This window comes from Carettochelys insculpta, chromosome 30, assembly GCF_033958435.1.
Source record: "Carettochelys insculpta isolate YL-2023 chromosome 30, ASM3395843v1, whole genome shotgun sequence".
Taxonomy (NCBI): Eukaryota; Metazoa; Chordata; order Testudines; family Carettochelyidae; genus Carettochelys; species Carettochelys insculpta.
The window spans coordinates 5,904,579-5,922,134 of record NC_134166.1 but is presented as its reverse complement, the minus strand read 5'-3'; the positions used below and the strand labels follow the sequence as shown (position 1 = coordinate 5,922,134).

Below are 17,556 nucleotides of genomic sequence, written 5' to 3'. Positions count from 1 at the left end.
CACCACTGACTCCTTGAGATGTCTCACCCTGGGATATGGCGATACAGAGAGGGCACCGTGAGGGTGGTATGCGGAGCGACAAAAGCCATCACACAAAGATCTGCACTGGCTGCTCACTCTGCTCCCATCCACCTGCTACTGTCCTGCCAGGTGATGCTGGGCAAGACCCACCCCTGCTTTGTGCCTCGGTTTCCCCTCACAGCTTCAGCCTGGTTAGTCCCTGCTCTGAAGGTCTAGGGAGCTATCTCACTTTCTGAGCAGCACTCAGGGCCTTGATCTCACTCAGGGCCGGCAGGAAACAATGCAATATAAACCTGTGCTGAGCTAGAGCAGAGCTGGTCCCAACCCCCTGGCTCCAACCCTTCCTTTGAACTGGGGCGGGGGCGGGGGGCAGGGGAAGGAAGTGGGTTTGCAGTTGAAACCTGGTTCAACACATTAGATTAGAACCTAATTTTACAGAGGTGTGTTGGGGCGAGAAGAGGGTGGGGAACAAGAAGCCACCTGGTTTACATTGCGGCTACTACAAGCTCCTACATGTTAGCAGCAAAACACCTGCATTACAATGGGCCAAAGGCAGGTACTGTGCTGTGCCCATAGGATTCTGCTGGACACAGGCTCCTCCCAGACTATTAGGAAGGCAGAGGTTCAAGAGAGACCTGGCTGGCTGGGCTGAAATAAGAGTGAATCATTCCTAGAACCTACAAGGCACTTTTCCTCAGTAGATCTCACAGCACTTTACCCAGGAGGTCAGTTGCTTTGAATCCCATTTCATACATGGTGAAACTGAGGCACCGAGCAGCAACACACATTGCCCAAGGTCACCCAGCAGGCCAGTGGCACAGACAGGAAGATAAGCTAACTCCTTCCCCCCCCGCCCACACTCCCAACTCCCTGTACAGTGCTCCATAACTGCTAGGCTACACTGTTTCCCTAGAGGCAACTTTTGGAAGATATATTAAAATTTGAGCTTCATGACTTACGCCTGAAGATCAGGCTGTGACCTTTCGGGGTGGAGAGGGAGAGCGATTATCCCCTTTCACCTTCCCCCGCTGTATCAGAGAGGTGGCCCTAGGTTGGCACACTTTGGGTCTGTCCCAGCCTGGCTGGTTTTGAGAGCTGGAAATAAAATCCAGATGTGGGGCAAGTGACACAGCTGCTCTGTGCCTCAGTTTCCCTACCTGTAAACAAAGGTCCATGATAACTGTGGCGTGGGCGAAGCGATGTTAGTGACATACGTTGAGATCTTTCGATGAAATGAGTGACAGATGGACCAAAAATATATATATATTTTTTTTTAATCAAGGCCATGCAAAGAGGCAAGATTTACCAGTGACGCTTTCTTGTGCGGAACAGGCTGTATATCACTAAGGGAAAAGAAAGGTCCCTCCCTAGAGCCAGAGAGAGCAAAGATCAGTCACAAGAGCAGCATGTGATGCTAAATGAGGCTTAAAAATGTACTGGCTTCTCGATATTTGTGTTTATGGCTTTCGTTGAAGCCATTAACCTTGGTAAGAACAGAGGTGAAACACTCCAGGCCCTGCTCCCTGGATCAAGGGTCTGTCCATTAACTGTCCTCCCCTCCCCAGAATATCTGAGCCCCTGGCAGTCTCGATGGATTTCATTTATGGTCTATTTACGGTCCCAGGGGAAGGAAGACCTGGGGGCATTTTCTCACCATTTACAAACAGGAAACAGAAGCACAGAGATACAGAACCTGAGGAATCAAACCCATTTCCTAGAATGCAGCTGAGCACCATAACCACTAGGCAATCCTGCCTCAGCAGATGGTGGTTCTATGAAATGAGTCCTCTGGTCTCAGCCCAGCTTCCAATTGAAAAGTACAGCTTTCACCCAGAGTCCAGACCCAAGTGGGCCAGGGTCCGTATCAGTGTTCCCTCTAAGCTAAGTGCTTGGGCAGCCACCCAGGAGAGATTCAAATGCCTCCCAGATGATTAGCAGAGTCTCCCCCATGCCTACAAGCTGGCAGCACAGGAGTCTAGTGGTGGTGTGCATTTGCACATGCTTCAGTGCATATAACAAAATTTATTCCACACACAGATGGAAAAAAAATTAGAGAGAACATTTGTTTGTGTGATAAAATCCCAACGCCATCATGCTACTGACTCCATGGGAAGGAACAGAGCATGGAGATTGGAGTTCCCTCGCCAAGGCAGGAGTGAAGCCCATGAGCAGAGGACAGATGTAGGTTTCAGAGCACTTGACAATAGGACATCAGTCCCAGTTCACAAATGGGGAAACTGAGGCACTAAGCAGTGCTGTGACTTGCCCAAGGTCACCTACCACCAGAGACAAAAACCCAAAATGCCAGAACCCCAGGGTGGCATGCTACCCACTAGGCACCCCTGCCCCTTGGTGGCCACTGCTCTGTCTGTCCGTCTTTGTGCCCCTAATCCCTGATGATACAACAACATCTCCTGTTCCCAATAGCCCTCCAGGTCTCTAGGAAACAAGCAGATGTTTCCTTTTTTGGTTAGCAATCCCCTAGAAAACAGGCCGGGGAAGCACGGTAGGATGTGATTTCAGCCCTGCCCCCACCTAGCAGAGGAAAATCCCCTCCCTAGAACTGAAACAAATGTTGGGCAAAGGAAGAGGAAGGCAGGAGGCGGACAGAACAGGAAACTCCTGCTCTGTAGATAGCAACACAAAACTAGTGTCTAATTCAGTTGGTAGGAGGCTGAAAGCCCTAGGTATTTCCACAGGCGAGAAGCCAGTCAGGCCTCTCCCCTCCATGGGAAGAGAACAGGGTTTTGTCCTGGTTTAAGGAAAAGGACAAAAGAAAGAACCAACATCAAGTCTGTAGGTGAGAGCAAGGTTCAGATATCTACTCTGTAACAAACTGCACCTACCCTGCAGACGAGCCGAGGGCTGGGAAGGTGAAGACAATAACACTGTCACACACCTTCCAGAGGGGTTTGGCTCCAGGTAGCCATTCAGACTCCTGACCAGCTGTGTGACTGTGGCCGAGTCCCTGCTCCGCTCAGTGCCTCAGTTTTCTCTTCTGTTCAGTGGGATTAAGGATCCCACCCTCCTTTGTAAAATGCTTTAAGAGCAAGGCAATTTTAATACCCCCACTTCAGTGCTTTCTGTCTCCAGCCCAGCTCTGTATCAATCAGTCAGATCACGAGAACAGCTGTACTGGGGCAGACCACATGGAACAATATCCTGCCTTCTGATGGCCGCCAATGCTGGGTTTCCCAGGGCGAATGAACAGAGCAGGTAATCACCAAGCGATCCATCCCTTTCCACTGTTCGAATGGTGGAAGTAACCCAGTATCACCCTCCCCTGCCTTGCCAAAGGAGCTGCTGTTCCACATTCATAGCCACGGCCCCAACCTGTTGGCCCCTGAGGCAGGGAGACAGCCTGTTCCCTGTGCCAGGCGTTCCTTTCATAGGGCAAGGCTGAAGCACTCTCTGCAGGTCCCTTGCAAACCCAGATTCAAGCCAGTTAGTCAACATTTTAATGGAATGGGCCATTCTGTTAATGACTTAAGAGTATGTGTGTTACTGAAAAAAAATTTTCGCACCACTATTCAAAGGGAAGCGGCCGAGCGGTCTTTTATATTCAAAATTCAGCACCTTAACACATGGTTTGAACCGGGATGGGAATTTTCTGAGTCACTATAGGGGCTCGTCTGCATACTTGGCTTAATCTAATTCTTGACCTTCCCCCCGCCACCTATCACCCCTCCACTCTCTGATTTGCTCACCTTGATCATTTTTTTCTGATTTGTCCTCCTTGATTACTGCTTTTGGTTCTCTGTGCGTTAAATATTGAGTCTGTTCTGGTCTGAAGAAGAGGGTCTGCCCCACAAAAGCTCACCTAATAAATTATTTTGCTAGTCTTTAAAGTGCTACTTGACTGCTTTTGGTTTCGATCATATATAGACTAGCACGGCTCCCTCTCTGTTACTTTCCAGATTCCACAGCTTTGCTTAGCTCAGCACTGGCTGCTGAGCTGGTGTCATAGCAGAGAGTGGGTGAAGGAACTTTTAATAGCTACTTTCGGCTGAGTAGCAGTATAAAAATAATACAGTGAAGGGTTCAACAAGCCTCTTCTCATGGGTTATAGGAATAGGTACAGACGCTGCTGTGACAGCAGCAAGGGGGAAATAATAATTAGATGGGGAGAAAGCCGTAAACCAGTCACGGAACTCATTATCACAGGCTAGTACGGACATTAACCTGCGGAGCCAGACGAGACAGGGGGTGTGAGGTTAACACATTCCCACCTGCAAATAATTAGTACCAGGCCAAGAACAGAAATTTCATTTCATGGCCAGTTTCAAAGCTTGGCTTCATTCTAGTTCAGAACAGACATCAAACATTTAAAAATGCACCACCCCTTTTGCCTGAGAGATGGAGCGAGTTTCACCTAGTGGTCAAAGCAGGAAAGTAAAAGCAAGAGAGAAAAGTCCAAGTCAGAACCAGAAGGTCCCTACCTGGGATCTAGGAGACCAGGACTGGATCAAACACAGAAGCTGAGACACTCCTGAGCAAGTATTTTAAGCAGCCACAATCCTTTTAAGAGTCAGGGTGCTGATCCTCTCACTTAATCAAGCAGCTGGCCAATCTGGAGGCTTAATCAGGGCCCAGCTGCAGTCATTAGATTGGGAGTGAGCTCACAGGTAAGTGGCTAGCAGGGGGCCCTTCCATGTGACAAAGCCCCAGAGCCAGGACTGTTGGCATGGTGAGTTCCCCCAGTGATAGGCTAATTGTGTAACCCACATGCCAATGTCTGCTTCACTGTCCCATGTAGTGGTACTGAGGCCACTTCACAGAGGAAAGAATAAATGTCCTCTACAGCCTCAGATGAGTGCTAGCTAGCCTTTAGCTCATGCTGTAGCGGTGCCTGCACTAAATTGTAGAGGTTCAAGTGTACCTGTGGGCATTTACAATGGAAAGCCCTTGGAATTTGGGGTTTTAAAGAGTTGGGAGCCACAATTCACTGGCCCTGTCTACACAGGGATAAAAGACCCCCAGCCCAGCCACAACTGGCCTGGTTAGCTGATTCTGGCTGCAGGGCTGAAAATGGTAGAGATTAAGGCTTGGCCTGGAGCCCAAGTTTTGGGACCCTCCATTCTAATAGGCCAGCTGTAGGGCTTTTTTATCCTATCGGTGTACCCCCAGGGCCTCCAGGTTTCCAGCCACAGGGAACCAGCTCCATTTTCATTGTGTAATCACCCACACGCAGACTCGAACCTCCAAAGCTTAGTGCAGAAGCCTCTGCAGTCTGAGCAAAAAGCCAGCTGGCTTTCAGATCAGGCCGTAGCAGAGACTCATTCTCTTAAGCGCTCTAGATGCCATGATATGGAAGAGTGAACCACATCCAGTAGGTGTGTGGGTTACAGTCGTGACCCACACAGTCCCACAAAACGTTTCGATGGCCACAGATTGCAGAATTCCATGCCAGGCACCAGCGCTCCCTGCTGGGCTGACGGGGTCATTTCCACGCTGCAAGAAAGCCTTGCATGGCCCTCTGCCCAACAGCACTGGGCTGCCTGGCCCCAGATCTGCTTCGCAAGCTGCCCCTGGGGCACTGGCCCCAGCTGAACGGCACCACTGCTAGGAGGGGAGACGAAAAGCAAGCCCCATGATGGGCAAAGACGTCAGGAGAAAGAGGGACAGGAGGCAGCTGGCTTGTCTTTCAGAGAAAGCCCACCAGGGAACCTGTTCCTTCTCACACTGAGTTATGGATTGCGAAATCCCTGCCGTTGCTGGGAAATAACCTTGTGATTATGCAGCTGGCTAGGAGGGAGGGCAAGTAAACATGCAGGGATGGGGCAGGCATAGGACAGCAGAGCCTACCTGGGACATTGTGTTTCTGCAGGGAAATGCAGGCTGGTCACAGCCCTGGAGGCATAAAGGGCCTGATTCTGGGTCACACTGCAGGCCTGATTCTCTGGTTACACGGTGAGCCTCGTTCTCAGGCCTCTCTTGGTTTCTCTGGAGGCGTGACAAGCCTCAGAGTGGGTGAAAACAGCCCCTGAGAATCCCCCCTATGCTCCCCGGCCAGTGTGGAGAGGGGCCTTCGACCCTGCCCCCCTCTCCCAGCACCCCGGGCATAGGGGCGGATTGTAGAGTGGCCAGAGCAGGCACTGGGGTCTCAGCCCAGCACTCCAGGGGTTAATCCAGAGCCCTGGGGGGCACTGAAAGGCTGAGAGCAGAGGGGGCCCAGAGCACTTCCCTCTCAGCCAGTCACACAGCACCTGATTGATGACAAGTGGAACCAGCAGTGACAGGGAGAGAATAATTTCCCAGCCTTCCTGCTCCCCCAAGTGCCTCTCCCTGATCATCACCATCAGGCAATTACGCCCTCTCCTCCCAGGTGGTTTTGAATGTGCAGCTGGAGTGGTTCCACCAGCTGTGGTCACGGGGCCTCCCTGCCAGGGCTGGGAGCTCTTATCAGCAAGGCACAGCTGCTCTTTGGCCCTGAAGACAGGGGCCTGTGGATGTGCACAAACAGACATACATGTATGTCTGCACACACCCAAGTGCCTGTACTGCTACCCAGGTGCACACCTGCTGCAGCCCCATAAACATGCAACACTAGCAGACCTGGGTTGCTGGCACCAGGGATAGAACCTGGGAGCAGAGGGGCTCAAGCCCTGCACTCTACCACCTAAGCTAACAACCAGCTGGCTCTCAGCTGAGACTGTAGAGCAGAGACTTCACTCACCCCAGATGAGGTCTCAGCGCCTCTGGGTACTACACATGCACAGGTCACAGCTCTAGTAAAGAGTGATCTCTAGTGGTTAGAGCAGAGGATTGGGCAGGACTCCTGAGTTCTCTCTTGGGAGGGAATATGATCTGATGAGCTCAGCAGGGAATTTTGGATTCCTGAAGTTGTTTCCTGGCTTTGCCATTGTCTCACAGACATGAATTTGGGCATTTTATCAGCCTCTCTGTCACTTCCCCATCCATAAGCTGGGGACAACATGAACTCCTCTACCTCATGGACACACCGTGAGGCCTACTTAAAGCAGGTTCCTCCAGCCCTTGGAACCCACTGCAGAGGCACCAAGCGTGATCACACTGAGTCACTTTGGCAGGTGATAATGCTAGGGGGACAGGAGAATGACATGCTGAGCTTAGCAGGGGGAATCTGGCCTCTGGAAACAAAGGTGGGATAGATAGAGCCAGCTGGAATGCTGTGGTTCTGGTGGGCATTTACAAATGGGAAGGAAGGAAGGAAAGAAAGAAGGGAGAGGACAGCAAAATCATAATACAGAACCTCTCTAATCAGATAACATCCGTGATCTAGCATGATTTCAATTAGCTGGATGACCACTTAGCATGGATGAGGCCAAGTTTCCTGTGGTCCTATAAAGTCTGTTTCCAGACACCAGCCCTGGCTGTCAGTGTTCTGTGCTGTTATTTAGCTGTAATTTACCCCTAAATGTCTTCTATGAGCCCAGGAAGCAGTGGGAGTGTTTATAATGCTGCTGGACAATATTGACCTCTTGTGGTCTGGCAAATTCTCTGGTTCGGCACTGGTCAGGTCCTCAGGGTGCCAGACTAGAGAGGTTCCACCCGTATACAAGGGATCCAGCGTAGTGCTGGTGTTAGTCCACTGAGAGACAGAAAGAGGAATATTTGCCCTCCCCAACCCATCCTGACAATTAGTTGGGGGCCTCCTTGAGTTGCTCAGGGCCCTACACAATCGCTTAGTCTCTATACCTACAGCCAGCTCTGATCTAGATTCCAGCACCAACCTGTCCCATCCTGGTATGTCTGGGCTGAGGAATCTCTTGCAGGCTGGCTGCCGTCACTGGCAGACCACCGGATGGTTCGTTAACTTGAGGGTCCATAGGCACGGAGCCCCACAGCTCTCCATAGCCGTGGTTCGCCATTTCTGACCCATCAGAGATGCGGGAAGCAGTGGCCTGGCCTGCGTCACTTTCAGCAGCTCTCATTGGCCAGGAATGGCGAACCACGTCCACTGGGAGCCCTGAGCAGCCATGCCTAGGGACACTGAAGTGCACAAACTGTCTGGCGGCCTGCCAGCAGCTCGCCCCAATGAACTGCATGCGGCTGGCGGGTCAGAGATTTCCCACCCCTGCGCTACGTTCCAGCTCCCCTCCTCAGCCCGTGAGACGTAGCTGTGGGCTGGGTGAAACACTGCAGTACAGGATGTGCTGTCTCAGGCGCAGAGGCCACAAGGTGCCTGTGAATTAGATGCAGCTGAGTGACATTATCAAACAGTTGTTGCCCGAGGCAAGCGCAGCCAGAATCGGGTGTGCGGGGGAAAGGTGCCTGTACCTAAACTGCTTTGCTCCCCTGACTGCTCATGACTTTCACCCAGCCTTGCTGCGTCGAGGGAGTGGCCCAAAAGTTAGTGAGGGAGGTGAACTGCAATTAAATTATGCAACTTATTAAAGGGGAAAAGCATCCCAAACTACAATCCAAGCTCTCCGCGTGTGTGTGACGGATGGGAGCTGGGAGGATCTGTCTACCAGGATCCTTACGTGGCCCTTGTCACTGATGGACCAGATCACCTCTGGCAGGGGTGGGCAATCCTCAGAGTTCGACAAGTGGCCTGCGAGATGCTCTGTTCACTGTTGCCCATGTGCAGGGTTGCCAGATTCTGCTGGTTCTTGGCCGCAGAGTTTTTTTCCTACCGGCATTACTCACACACGTGTAAATCCAGGACACGTGAAGCGAGGTGGGTGCTAACTGCACACCACAGGGATTGTGAGAGCTGTGTGCTCCCTCTGCAGCCAATCACAGCACTGCTACGGGTCGGTCAGCACACCCACAGAGCCTAGTTACACAAACACCATTAGCAAAACCGCCCTATCCAGGGAGGCCGTCTTGGTTACAACAGCCTTGCTGTCCATGGAGATGAAGGAGAGCCACTCATGCAGCCCACTCACTAGCTTAGGTGGCACATGGTTGACTGATGGGCACTCCCAGTGGGTTGCAGAGACTTTTCAAGGTTGCATTTCCAGAGGCCAGATCCTCAGGTGGTCTCACTTACCCTATCTGCAGTGAAGTGGGGTTGATAGGCATCATCAGCTAAAAAGCTTACACAGTGTCCCCTGTGAAGCGATGGCTGATTTACACTGGCTGAGGAAGTGACCCCTCATGTTGCTGGTTCAAACCTAACCTGACTTGGTAATGATGGGCATGAATCTGGCCCAGCAAGCTGGAAGTGACTGGTAAACTTCACTCCCTGCTTGCAGGCCAGTGGGTGACCTGTGTGATGCTTGACCTGTCACTGTACTTGTGGATATTGGGCCTGATATGAGGTATACAATAGGGCAAACGAAGCAGGCTGGTATACCTGAGGCAGGGAAAGACTTTACTTACACTGTTGAGCTGTGGAACTCTCTGCCACATGATATGCTAAGATCTTAGCAGTGGGCAGATACCCACTCAGTCCGTAGTAGAAAGACAATGGGTTAACCCTTCAAACATTGGTGCTTTTCTGACTGACAGCAAATGAATGCTTAAGAAGATACCTAGCAATCACAGACTCAGAAAGAGGAATGCAAGTGTAGATGTAGCGATGGAGTAACTATCTAACCACATTAGCCACACCAGCAGAGTCCATACACCTGCACATCCACTAATGTGATATGTGCCAGCAATGTCCCTCTGCCTTGCACATCGGACAAACCGGACAGTCTCTGCAGCAAAGGATAAATGGACCTAAGTCTGACATCGGGGATGCTCACACACAACTCTGTAAGTGATCATTTTAACTTCCCTGGACATTCAATAGAGGATTTAAAAGGAGCCATTCTTCTCCAGAAAGATTTAGCACACGCTGACAGTGGGAAACATCTGACTTGGAATTCAGCTACAAGTTTAACACATTTAACCTTGCCCTCAATAGAGATCTTACATGGCTTGTGCATGACAAGGGCACTTACCCCACCTCTGACATTTTCAGGAATGAGACATATCCAACCTACTTTGCTTCATTAACAGGTCCTTCTAGTGACCAGTAACTTCCCCCCCCCACCCCCTCTATATAAACCTTGGATTCTGTATTTATCCTCCATTTCCACTTAAAGAAGTGGGTTTTACCCATGAAAGCTGACAACTTAATGCATTTGTTAGTCTCTAAGGTCCCACAGGCCTGCTTGTTATTTGTGAAGCTACCGGCTAAACACAGTCACAGTGATAAACACCTTATTGACAGATACATCTACACTCGCATTCCTCTTTCGAAAGAGGAATGTAAATAAGGGAAATTGAAAATGCAAATGAGGTATTGATTTACATATCCCAATCTTAATTTGCATAATCTTTTTCCTAAAAAAAAAAAAAATTAGAAATAAAGCTTTTTTCAAAGACAGGGTTTATTATGGAAAGAGCCCCATCTACACTGCTTTTTTTCTTTTGAAAGAAAGAATCTCTTCCAAAAAGATTATGCAAATCAAGCACATAATATGTAAATCAGTGCCAGATTTGCATTTTCAGTTTCCCTATTTGCATTCCTCTTTCGAAAGAGGAATGCACATGCAGCTGTAGCTGTCAATAAGGCGTTTATCACTGCAGTAGCTACACCACTAGGGGCATTAGTCTTCCTCCCAGGACAACGACAGGTTCCATCCACTCTGCCTCCCCATTCTGTTCCCCTCTGATTTCTTCTGGCCCACTCCCCATGCACGCTCCCAAGTTGGGATGCAAACCGCCAGAGCTCAGAATGAGAACACACTCCTGCCCACACAACACTTTGCAGCGTCAGCCTACAAGCCCGTCTCTGGCCTCTGCGAAGTTCTGCCTTTCTCCGGAAGACGGAGAAAAGCTCCATCCAGAACAACATGTTCTTTCCTGTGCAAAGAGGCACCTCAGCAGAACATGCAGAAACAACATATGCGGAAGTGAGGCTGGCTCTGTGGTGGAGTGAAGCAGAGAAACACCGGTCATGGGACTGAGCTAGGACCGCAGCCCTGGAGGAAGAGCTGGGTGCAGCAGATTTTTTAGCTCCCTCGCAAGTCAGGGGCGGGGGAACTGTTTGATGTTAATGCCAAAGGAAGCTTTTTTGTTTTCCCCGCAAAGATTTGGCACATCGAAAAGTTGAGAAACAAACAGCTGCGGCTCAAGGGAAGCCATTTGTTCAACCCCAAATGCAGAGGAGGAGAAAGTAGCCAAAAAGTTACTTGAGTAAAAATACATCTGCTTGGGGGTGTAATTGAGTAAAAGTCACACTGTCCTTCTGGAAAACTACTTGAGTAAAAGTTCACAGTGTCACAGCTTGCTTATGCTCAAGTATCCAGAAGTGAAAAACAGTCACCCTATGGACATTGATGGGTACTTCTGGATACTTGAGCATAATCAAGCTGTGGCATGCATGATCTGTTACTCAAGTAGTTTTCCAGATGGATGGGTCAACTTTTACTTAATTACATTTGCCCCTAAAGCAGCTGGACTTTTACTCAAGTAACTTTTGGGGGTACTTTTCCCACATCTGCTCAAATGAAATTTTTCCCTTTGAGTTCTGAGCGGTGTCTTTTTCCAGGCTCTTCTCTGGCCTATGTTCTCCAGAAGAGCAGATCAAAGAGTCACAGTGATCCCTTCTGGCTTTGCAATCTAGGATTCTATCGACTATTGCATTGTTAAAAAAATAAAATTGACCTCAATTTTGAAACAGAAGTCTTAAAAAAAAAATCAAAATTTCAGGGCCTCTTTTGGATTTTTTGGGGAGAAAGTTGATTTTTTGTTGTTTTTGGTGCGGGGATTACAGGAACAAGTCGGTGAAACCAACATGATTTGGTGAAATGTTTCAGTGCCACTGTCTCTGGATTTTTTGCTGATTTTGTTTTGTTTTTTTTTTTTTTGCCCAGATTAACAGGGAACCCTGGGTGGAATCAGCCTGATTAGCCATCCCATCTGGGAAGCGTCACCAAGCTGTAACCAGAGAACTCAGGGACTTGAAACAGTTTGTTGGAGAACTTGAAGGCCGTAAGTAGTCCTCTCCCACAGCAAGGGGTCAGGAGAACCCACATAACGGGCTGCAAGCCCCGGTGCTAGTGGCCCTGGGCTGGGTCCAGTGCTGCCCATTAGTTCTCCTGGAAGCCAACCGGTTTGGGTACAGCAAGGACCAATGAGACACAGTACCTGTCTTGTCACACCTCCTCTTTCCCCATGTCCTCAGGAAGCCTCTCGTCATAACATGAGAGTCTACGGTCAGATTGTCCTGTCTGACATTCTCTATATTACAGGCCACCAGATGCCACCCGAGCCCTACAAAAGGGTCACAGCCCTCAGGAGACTCAACTACCGCTTGTCAAAAGGTTGGGGGGACCTCCTGGTTCACAATGTCCCCCACCACGACAGGGAACTGATCAAGTGCAGCACTCTTGGCTGGCAGTCAACAAGGCCTACATCTCATAATTCTCTCCAGACAAGTCTTCAGATCTCTCCATAAGGCCAAAGAGACCAGGGCGCTGGCAGGAGGCTCTCTCTGGGGCAGACCCTGCATGCCCAGGGGATTCCACTATTAGTCCCCTCTGGCTCTGCTTCCAGGCAGCCAATAAGCTGGTGTCTTTGCCAATCAGACTGCAAAAATCTCGACAGTGGTTAGTTGGCTGGCGCAAACCCTTAGTGACTCAGTCTGCACCCTGCTCAGCGGTGGATTAATGTAAGAGCAAAAGGGGCCATTGCCCCAGGGCCCCCGGGCTCCATAACTGTTGTGTTTAAACAATTTGCTTTAATGGAACGAAAGAAATGCGTCACCTCATTCTTCTTGTAAACGTGATTGAAGTGTAATTGTCTTACGCACCATGAGTAATAATAAGCAGGAACAGATTTTAAAGCATAAATAATGAGATTATATTAATATTTTCATAGATAGGGAAGGCCCCTTGTGCCTGTGTTTTCTCAGGGTCCCCATGCTTAATCCTCCCTGCCCCTGCTTCTAGCTCAGTAGTCCCATGGAGCAAGTGTAACAAGTCCTTTGTCAGGCCCCCAGGGGTTCTGCACTTCTTGGCTGATTTTTATTGGGCGCTGCAGAGACTCAGAGGGGCTCTGGGTGGCCCTTCTGCAGCCTTGGGTCTTTCCAGAGGCAAGGGCCTCTGCTTACCGAGCCACTCTCATCATAGGCAAGTCACAAGAGGGGGAGTAAGCCCCCTTCAGAGGCTTCTGATGCCCCATCCTTCTGTTGGGTGGCTCTCAAGGCAGTGGTGGGAGCCCAGGCCCACTCACTACTCTGGGCTCTGGGCCAGGGACCCTAGAAGGGAGGCAACTGATGGGGCTTTTCCCCTGCGCCAGACACAGCAGCCTTTCCCTGGGCCGCTTCTCCCACCTCTTCCCTCTAGCACCTTCTCCCTGTACCTGGCTGAGCTGCATCTCTCTTCCGAACCTCGGTCCTCCAGCCTCTCTTCCTGGTCCGCTCCTCATCTACTCCCCAGCACTGCCTAGGGGAAACATTTTATAACGAGCCAGGAGGCCTAACTGGCCGCAGGTGTCTGAGTAGCCTGTCTGCTGCAGACTGATTCTTAACGAGCCCAGCTGCCTGCCCTGGCTGCTGGGCCACACTCTGTGAGCCGAGGTGGGGAATAAAAAGGCACCGACCCAGCTCCCAGTATATCTGCCGTCCACCCAACTCTTGTTGCATACTGCCTGTAGCCTGCCACACAAGGTACCTGCTTTCCAGCAGCTGTTAACACCGATGCTTCCATTCAGATAAGCCAAACCCACAGTGCACCTGTTTGTACAGCACCACACACACAAGGGCACGGAAGTCCATGTGAAACACTTTCCAATTGCCTGGCTGGCTTTCCGTGCCAGCCGCTACCCCTGCCCCAGGCCAAAGAGCCTTGGTTAGTAATCCTGATTACACGGTTTCCTTCCTCAGAGCCCAGCACTTGAGCACAAAGGACCTGCAGACAGGCTGGGGCTAGCGTCAGCTTCACCGATGCCAGCAAGGTGGAACTGGCCCAGCTGGATGCATGCAAGGCAACATGCCCTGTAAGTTCCTGGCAGCACCTTCCAGGCCCTGGGTACTTGTGAGTCACACCCAGGTGGAGCAAGAATGTGGAGCAGCTGAAGCACACATCAGCCTGCCCAAGTTGTGCCAGACTCCAGGCCGGCGGGGCGCCCATAAGAGGGGAGAGCATGGCGGTAAGTGAAAACACTCACGCCCAGTGCCCGCTCCAGCCTTAGCCACACGAGTGGATCTTGACCTCTGTACATCAGCATCACTTCTGTTGTCACCAGTGGTGACATGGACCCATTTGGGGTCCCTGAATGCTGACATAGTTCAAATCGCACGGGGGTTCGGGCGAGCCTGGAGGCCACAGGTCACAGCACTGCAAGGTCGTGGCCTTTCAAAGGACTATGTCACCACCAGTCAGGCAGAGCCTTCTAACAGCCAGCCCAGCTCAGCACCGATGCCGTCAGCCTGTCCCATATCTGCCACCCTGCGGCATGGCATCTCTGGGGATGAGCCCAGCCCAGAAGGGAGAGCACTCCCTGCTGAGCTTACACCCCACCCTCCATGGGGTTTCCTAGCTGCTCTCAACCAGGCAGGTTTGGAAGGGGCAATGCCCTGCTTGGCTCAGGGACAAACCCAGGCTTCGGGAGCAGTGCTTCCTTGGCCTCAGCTGGCTCTGTGGGAATCAAGGTCAGGGGCTGTTCCCGGCCCTGCCCTGCAGGAAGAAGTTGTTGGTAGTGTCAGATGCACAGACACACCTGGCCTTTGTATTCCCAGGAGTCTGTCCCCCGGTTGTTGGCATCGGGGAAAACTCAGTGTGCCTGCTCCAGGGACGTGGTAACAGGACAGGGATGGTGTCTTTAGGTCTGTGAGGGAAGAGGAAGGGAAGCGGCAGGGTTTCACCAGGAACAGCTGGGCTGGCGCCCACTGGGAAGTGCTGTGACGTCTAACACTACAGCAAACTAGTGGGAGGAGGGTCAGTGCTCATGTGCGACCCTACAATAACAGACCGGCGTGTGCCGCTCGGCGCTCACGAGCAACCCTACAATAACAAACTGGTGCGTGCCGCTCGGCGCTCACGAGCGACCCTACAATAACAAACCGGTGCGTGCCGCTCGGCGCTCACGAGCGACCTGACCATAACAAACCGGTGCGTGCCGCTCAGCACTCATGAGCGACCTGACCATAACAAACCGGTGCGTGCCGCTCGGCGCTCACGAGCGACCCTACAACAACAAACCGGTGCATGCCGCTCAGCACTCATGAGCGACCTGACCATAACAAACCGGTGCGTGCCGCTCGGCGCTCACGAGCGACCCTACAACAACAAACCGGTGCATGCCGCTCAGCACTCATGAGCGACCTGACCATAACAAACCGGTGCGTGCCGCTCGGCGCTCACGAGCGACCTGACCATAACAAACCGGTGCGTGCCGCTCAGCACTCATGAGCGACCTGACCATACCAAACCGGTGCGTGCCGCTCGGCGCTCACGAGCGACCCTACAACAACAAACCGGTGCGTGCCGCTCGGCGCTCACAAGCGACCCGACAATAACAAACCGGTGTGTGCCGCTCGGCGCTCACGAGCAACCCTACAATAACAAACCGGTGCGTGCCGCTCGGCGCTCACGAGCGACCCTACAATAACAAACCGGTGCGTGCCGCTCGGCGCTCACGAGCAACCCTACAATAACAAACCGGTGCGTGCCGCTCGGCGCTCATGAGCGACCCGACAATAAGAAACCGGCGTGTGCCGCTCGGCGCTCATGAGCAACCCTACAATAACAAACCGGTGCGTGCCGCTCGGCACTCACGAGCGACCCTACAGTAACAAACCGGGGTGTGCTGCTCGGCGCTCACGAGTGACCCTACAATAACAAACCGGTGCGTGCTGCTCGGTGCTCACGAGCGACCCTACAATAACAAACCGGTGCGTGCTGCTCGGTGCTCACGAGCGACCCTACAATAACCAACTGTATGTGCCACTCGGTGCTCACGAATTCGCTCACTTAACAAGCTGCCGTGTAGTTGTGCTCACAAGAGACCCAACAATAACAAACTGGCATGTGCTGATCACGGCGCATGAGCAACCCTACAATAACAAACCAGTGCTGGGAGTGGTTAGGGTTGGGAGTGAGTGAGGTGACCTGGCAGGGGAGGGGAGCTGAGATCCCAAGGCTGGGGGCTAATGGCTCTGACCCACAGGCCCCTCACCAGCTGTGCTTTGCACTGTGAACCTGGAGTTCATGTTCTTGCTAGTCCCTCCTGCTTGCTCCGCCCAGCCTGGCAGCACCCTGCACGTAGGCTCCTGCTCAGCAGCCTGGGATAAACAATGGCGATGTGCCCTGGATGGGTGGGGCAGCTTTCCAGGAATCCCAAACCAGTCTCAGCTGCTCCTGTTGGACTCCCTGTTCCCTGCGCCGTAGACAGAAGGGCACGTAAACAAGGCCACCTGCGCCGAGGATAAGGCAACGTGTCTGGGGAACGGCACTGCCTCTGCAGCCAAATCCCCATCTTGCGAGCGTGTCCCCCTCTCGCCGCAATAAGTTTGGGGAGCCTCAGCTGGACTCCCGCCTCCCAAAACCACCAGCACCATCAGCACTAGCGGCCCTTCTTCCATCAGCACTAGCAGCCCTTCCTTGCTGGCCCCTCTTGGGCAGTGCACAGATGCTGAGTTCCCCTCTTCTTGCACAAGGGCAGGGAGGAGGGACCCAGGGGGTTAAGAGAACACAGGGAATCCAGCACATGCATCTATATCCCGGGGGCTATTTCCTACAGAGATTGCACTAAATTAATGGAAACCAGTGTAAAAAAACCAAGGCCCCTCTACTGGTGCATATTTGTACACAGCCTCGTCACTCTCTTGAAACCCCGTTCCCCCCATTGCATAGATTCCTTGCGCTCTCCGTCTCTGTGGAGAGGATGAGAGAACATGGGAGTGATGTGCAATCACATTGCGCAATGCACGACTGGCCATTGACTGTGGACTGAGAGCCAGAGCAGGCATATGGCGCAGATTCACAGATGTTCAAACCAGAGGAGACAATTGCACTCACCTAGCTGGGTTTACACCTCCCATCTGTAATTCATTCCTCTTTGAGCTAACCCTTAGCTTTCTCTCGCCTCTGTAAATTTCCTGCAGGTGTTTCGGTTTCGCTCAAGCCAGACTGAAACTGACTTATTGCATGGGCAGAACAAATTTTGTTGTGTTCCCTGAGGCATCTGTGGATGTGCACCACCAGTAGAAACACGCTGCCGGCTGAGGGCGCTTGACTAATCCTCTGGGGGACACCTGAATCTTTCCAGGGTGGCCACTTACAGGAACGCTGCCACTTATCCCAGTGCTAAGTGGGCAGAGGGAAAGATTTCAAATGTGCTTAAGGGGCTGAGGTGCCTAAATCCCACTGGCTTACACCAGGGGAATAAACTATACTGCTAATACAGCTTCCATGCTAGGGTTTATACTGATTTAACTAGCTTGGTATAGCTGCAGGGCACAGCTTGTGGGTAGGCAAGGCCTGAGAACGAGAGAGCAAAACAAGGGGAACAAAGGAACCTGAGTTGGAGAAAAATGAAAAACAGAAAAGGGAAGAAAGGATAAAAGGGGACAAATTCCCAGCTGGTAAATGGGCCCTGATCCTGTGCTGG

At 51.7% G+C, this 17,556-nt stretch overlaps 1 long non-coding RNA gene across 2 annotated transcripts in view; it reads right to left on the bottom strand.

The window, feature by feature from the left end:
- The window catches only part of LOC142003774 (uncharacterized), a 37,120-nt gene extending 32,524 nt beyond the window's left edge, over positions 1–4,596 (bottom strand). Inside the window, exon 1 of one of the 2 annotated variants that reach the window (XR_012642881.1) lies at positions 4,461–4,596. This is a non-coding gene — a long non-coding RNA (uncharacterized LOC142003774). Of the gene's footprint in view, positions 1–3,728; positions 3,798–4,460 lie in introns of those variants that run through there. The other variant, XR_012642882.1, reaches the window with a different exon arrangement.
- Positions 4,597–17,556: the final 12,960 nt, after the last annotated feature.